Source organism: Chiloscyllium plagiosum, chromosome 26 (genome assembly GCF_004010195.1).
Source record: "Chiloscyllium plagiosum isolate BGI_BamShark_2017 chromosome 26, ASM401019v2, whole genome shotgun sequence".
NCBI lineage: Eukaryota > Metazoa > Chordata > Chondrichthyes > Orectolobiformes > Hemiscylliidae > Chiloscyllium > Chiloscyllium plagiosum.
In genome coordinates this window covers 43,347,758-43,353,463 of record NC_057735.1, presented here as the reverse complement: position 1 = coordinate 43,353,463, position 5,706 = coordinate 43,347,758, and positions in this window count along the sequence as shown.

Genomic DNA, 5,706 nt, shown 5'->3' with positions numbered 1-5,706 from the left:
GGGGTGGGGGGAGGTTTTGGACCCATCACGTTCGGATAAAGGAGGTTCCCCTGTATAGGAGTTGAGGTTGTATAGGATGTTGCTGAGGCCTCTGCTGGAGCACTGTGTCCAGTTCTGGTCACTCTGTTATACAGAATGGAGGATTTGTGTTATAAGCAGAGGCTGGGATTTTTTTCACAGGAGCATGGGAGGTTAAGGGGTGACCTTTTAGAGGCTTATAAAATCATGAGGGCTTCAGATAAGGTGAATGACTGGTGTCTTTCCACTGGTGTGAGGGAGTTCAAAACTAGGAGGCATATTTTTAAAGCGAGATGGGGAAGATTTAAAAATGACACTAAAAAGGGGCAATCTTTTTACACAGGGAGTGGTTCATGTATGGAATGAATTTCTAGAAGAGTGGAGGATGTAGCGACTTTAACAACATTTAAAAGACATCTGCCTAAGTCCAAGAGTAAGAAATATTTGGAAGAATATGGACCAAGCACAGGCAGGTGGGACTAGTTTAGTTTGGGAACCTGGTCAGCATGGACCGTATTTCTGTGCTGAATGAGTCTATGGCTCTACGCTATTACTTGCAATGTCTGTCCTCACTCGATCTTATCCACCTCCGCCCCCATCACCACCAACCTTGCATGCCCTGTGTGCTGCCTACTCACCTCATTCAGGACAAATGGAGTTTAATTTGAATAAATGTGAGATATTGCAAACAAAGGCAGGACTTATACAATTAATGGTAGGGCCCTGGGTAGTATAGTAGAACAGAGAGACCAAGGGGTTCAGGTACATTATCCTTTGAAATTTGCAACACAGACAGACAGGGTGGTTAGGAAGGTGTTTAGCATGCTTGCCTTCATTGCTCAGGTCTTTTGTGTATAGGAGTTGGGACATCATGTTGAGGTTGTACAGGATCTTGGTGAGGCCTCTTCTGGAATGTTGCGTGCAGTTCTGGTCACCCTGTTAAAGGAAGGATATTACTAAATTGGAGAGGGCTCAGAAAAGATTTACCAGGATGTTGCTGGGAATGGACGGTTTGAGATATAAAAATAGTCTCGGAATGGACAGTCAGACTTCTCCGCCTGCTAGGGTTCATGACAGCCCATAAACCAACAGCCAGGCTCAGACGGCAACTCACCAGGACAAAAGACACTATACCCATCATGTACAAGACTAACATAATTTACAAGATTCCATGCAAAGACTGCACAACGCACTATATATAGGCAAACGGGCAGACAGCTAGTAGCCCAAACCCATAAACACCAACTAGCCACTAAACACCATGACCAGCTGTCTCTATTAGCTATACACATAGATGACAAGGACCACAAATTTAACAACACAACGATCAGAGGACAAGCTAAACACAAGACAGCCAGAGAATTTCTAGAAGCATGGCACTCAGCCATCGACTCCACCAACATACACATTGACCTTGACCCAATATACTGGCTACTACAATGAACAACTGGAACCAGCAAATGGAAGCAGCAGGAATGAAACCAAATAAATTCCAGAATACACAATACAGCAGCGTTTCACAGGAGGCTCCAAAGCCCTGAAGATGTCACCTTGGCAGGGGACGAAACATTTGCAAATTAACTTCCCCCCAGCTCAGCAAACACACCCACAACCACGACAACCGACATCCGAGCTACGAATCTTTACGCAAGTCTTGAACCCAGATTAATCAACTAACAGTATAGAGGAGAGATTAAGCTTTACCATGATAGGTATCTGTCAGGCCCCTTGCTAGCGTTGTGTGACTTTCTTGTGTAGACTATGGTAATATTACAAGTTGATTTCTTCAAATCCAGAACTAAAACCAATTTACATGTTAATATGATTGAGGCCCCACCACATTTAATGCTTCAATTACCTGACTGACTATTGGTGTAGATTTTGACATCTGCGAGCTGGAGACATTAGGAACCCAGAGGTCCAATTTGCAATGTCCCAGCGCTTCAGAGAGCTGTACCCATCCCACCCTGATGTCCATGCTCAGTGCCGTACATAGCCCCATGCACACTCCTAACCTCTCTCCATCAGCACCAGCTCACACTATCTCAAAGTTTTTCTAGTTCCATTTCATTCTTCATCTCATTTGACTCTTTCTTTCAGGTGTTAAAGGTACTGACACCCATCCCCTCCTCTCCCCATCTCTCTGACTCTGTCCCTCCATCTAATCCCATTCCTTACCATGTATCCACTACATCCACTGACTGTCCCCTTTCTGATGCTGAATGAGCTGTGCTCAGCAAAGGACTTAGCTTTATTCCTTTTGTTATGGACCAGCCCAAACCCCCTCAAACTATATTCAGAAGATAGTCTGGGCCCTAAACTTTTCTTATTTTAAAGGTAAGTGTAAGGCATTGTGTTCTAGGTGCAATTTCATTGGCCAACCAACAGATTTGAAGCAAAACACACTTTATTCATTCACTATAGTTAAAACACAACAAAAGAAAGATTAAAGAAAATAATTGGCTTAGCTATAACCCTAATGAAATGCTTGACAGAATAATAGTTACAATAACTATTACTAAACTGTTGCAGTATAGTAGCATCCTGTAAATGCGCCCTTGGCAAAAGACAAATTTAGGAAACACATTGTCTCTCATTCAATTCCAGTACAGGGAGAGAACCCCAAGCTTTTGGATGTAACCAAGAGAGGAAAGATAAACATCCACTCCATCAAGATCCCAGCAGCAACTGCTGAAAATCAGAACTAAAAATCCTGGTTTTGTGGGAGCTTGACCTCACCCATTCAGGCTGCTCCTATTGTTCCAACTTTTAAAAATACCACAAAGCCTCACAAGCTGCTTACTTTGAGTTTTCAATAGACAACTCTGTACCTCTGCTTTAAAACCTCTCTTCAAAACAAACCAGGACAAAATACCTTTCCTGAAGCCATGGTAACATCACACTTTACGCCCCCAGCCATTATGAAGAGAAGCCATATTGGATTCATAATTTTAACTCTGTTTCTCTTCCCACAGCTGTTGCCAGACATAATGAGTTCCTCCAGCATTTTCTATATCTGTTATGACCCAGAATGGTCTCATGCACTAAACCTACAGTCTATCCCGCCACAGCCACTGGCTTCATTCTTTAGGCATGTTGCTTGGTGAGAAGTGAAGTACTTTAGCAGCAAGGCTGAGTGTCCCCTGGTGAGTGTCATGTACATTTTCATGGCTACTCTCGGGACTGAGGCTGGAAAATGGATCACCTGACTGCCCTCTGTTTTGGGCACTGCTACAGGGTTTAACAGAATTACTAAGTGAATGGAGGCTGAGGTAAGGGTTTAATTGAACTCTGGAATAGTCTGCATCCTATTACATTGATGTTAAGGCAAGGCTGAAGTTTTTAAAGGGAAATGATGTGTTAAATCTATACATACGTAACGCAGATAACCCCGAAACAATCCTCCTTTCCAGTTTCCCTTCATATTCTACACTCTGTTCAGAAATGAGAATTATTTCTGTTTTACGTGCAGCTTGCCTTTAAGAGACTTCACCTTAAAGCCTTCAAGTGCTGTCTGTTTACATGTTGTAAATCTTCCTGCTGATTCAGCTGCTGTGGATCTGCACACACAGAAATGAACTGGTCACACTAATATCTGTTCTATAACTTAAAATGTGTTTTAATGTTTTAGATAGAGTCATAGAGATACACGGCACAGAAATAGACCCTTCGGTCCAACTTGTCCATGCCGACCAGATATCCCAATCTGACCTAGTCTCATTTGTCAGGACCCGGCCCATATCCCTCTATACCATTCCTATTCATATACCCATCCAGATGCCTCCCCCACCCTAGGGAAAAGACCTTGTCTATTTACCCTATACAAATAAGCTAATCCATGGAGTTAATCAATCCCTGATGAGCGATTAATAATTTGACGATTATCATTAACATGCCATGGTGAACAGCAGTGAAAAACATCATATGGATGAGGCCTATTGTCCTTGGTCAGTCAGCAAGCATGTTAGTATACAGATTAAATCCACAGCTGATTGCCTAAAAACAGGCTGTGGTGCACAAGGCAATCTCAATGGCTTTATTTCTCAGAGAGCATTCAAAACACAGTTCTTTTGGACTGAAGAATTGCATTAATATTCTGGATATGATTTATGCCTCAGCCAGCACCATTATCTGTTCCTCCTTTCTGCTTATGGGATCTTACTGTGCACAAATTGACAGCTGTCTTTGTTAGAGCAGTGACTACATTTTCAAAAATACATCATTGGCTGTACAGCACCTTGGGACACAGTGAAATTGCCCAAGTTCTTGCTTGTTTCAAAGACTAGTTTCCCACTGCCATTCACTTTTCCTTCATTTCAAATCAAAATATTTTCCAAGTCAATGGAAAATAAAAATTAACACGGTGCGTGCCTGACCCCACTGGCGGGGAGCCGATTTCACCCTCAGGTACTGGGGCCTGGCATCTAAAGTGTACAAACACATTTACATCACGAGAGGTTTGGCTCCTTTACCTCTCGGTATCATTTGGATGCTGCAGCTTGCAGTCTGATCCACTCCAGTCACAGTATTAAGTGACACCTTGGAAATATTCAGCCTGCCTGAAGCTAACAGGCCTGAATACCAGCCTAGTCCACCCTGAGAGATCAACCTTCACCAGGATGAAGTGGGCAAGAGTGATTGGCAGTTAAACCCCAGGGGCCTGCCCTAACCTGGCAGAGGTGAGTGAGTGTGAGTGGTAGGCAGATCTAGCTGAAACACTTTCTGACCCCGGTAGTGGCTCATGAGCTGCCTGACAAGTAGACTTGTGCCTTGCAGTGTGCCGACCTGCTCATTAGGAGGTTAGGAGCTCCCATTAACTCTGCCCATCCTGCTCAACGTTCAAAACTCGTGTTTTTATTAAGAACTTGTGATGATCCGAGCGGTTACAAGGTCAAAGTTTTCTTTTTAATGTCCTGTGATGCTCCTGTGAGTTGCAACTGGAGCCTCTACTGGTCTATCACTCCAGAATAGAATCCACAGCAGCTGTCAATGCTTGAAATGTCAGGCACTGCCCACAACACATTGTCTACCTACTCATTATGTCCCTGTTTTGTGGCATAGTAACTGTCATTTACTTGCAGTGAGGCAACAGCATTCACATTAAGATAGCAGACTCATAGCCTGCCAGCGTAATTGGGGGATTTTACTGTTAGACCTGATTTTGCTGCCCAGATAAGATGAGCCAAGTCAGCCAGGTCTTGAGAACTAGCAGAGTGTAGGAATTGGGACAGATTTTTTGATGGCCGTACAGTGGTTATTCCTGTCTAGATAGGAGTTGCTTATGGGGACCCTGTAGAATCTCTATTGTAGCCGACTCTGAATGAATTACCCGGGAAATTGAATTCTCTCTGGGCAGTTCCACTATGGCTGCAAGCCTCTGACAGTTTCCATTTAAATCAGCGAATTTGGAGGGTTCTGGAGATATTAAGTGAAATAAGTGTATTGAGTATACACCTACCACCCCACTAACCTCCATATACAGCGTATCATTCACCATCATTTCCGCCACCTCCAAACGGACCCCACCACCAGGGATATATTTCCCTCCCCTCCCCTATCAGCGTTCCAAAAAGACCACTCCCTCCGTGACTCCCTCATCAGGTCCACACCCCCCACCAACCCAACCTCCACTCCCGGCACCTTCCCCTGCAACCGCAAGAAATGCAAAACTTGCGCCCACACCTCCCC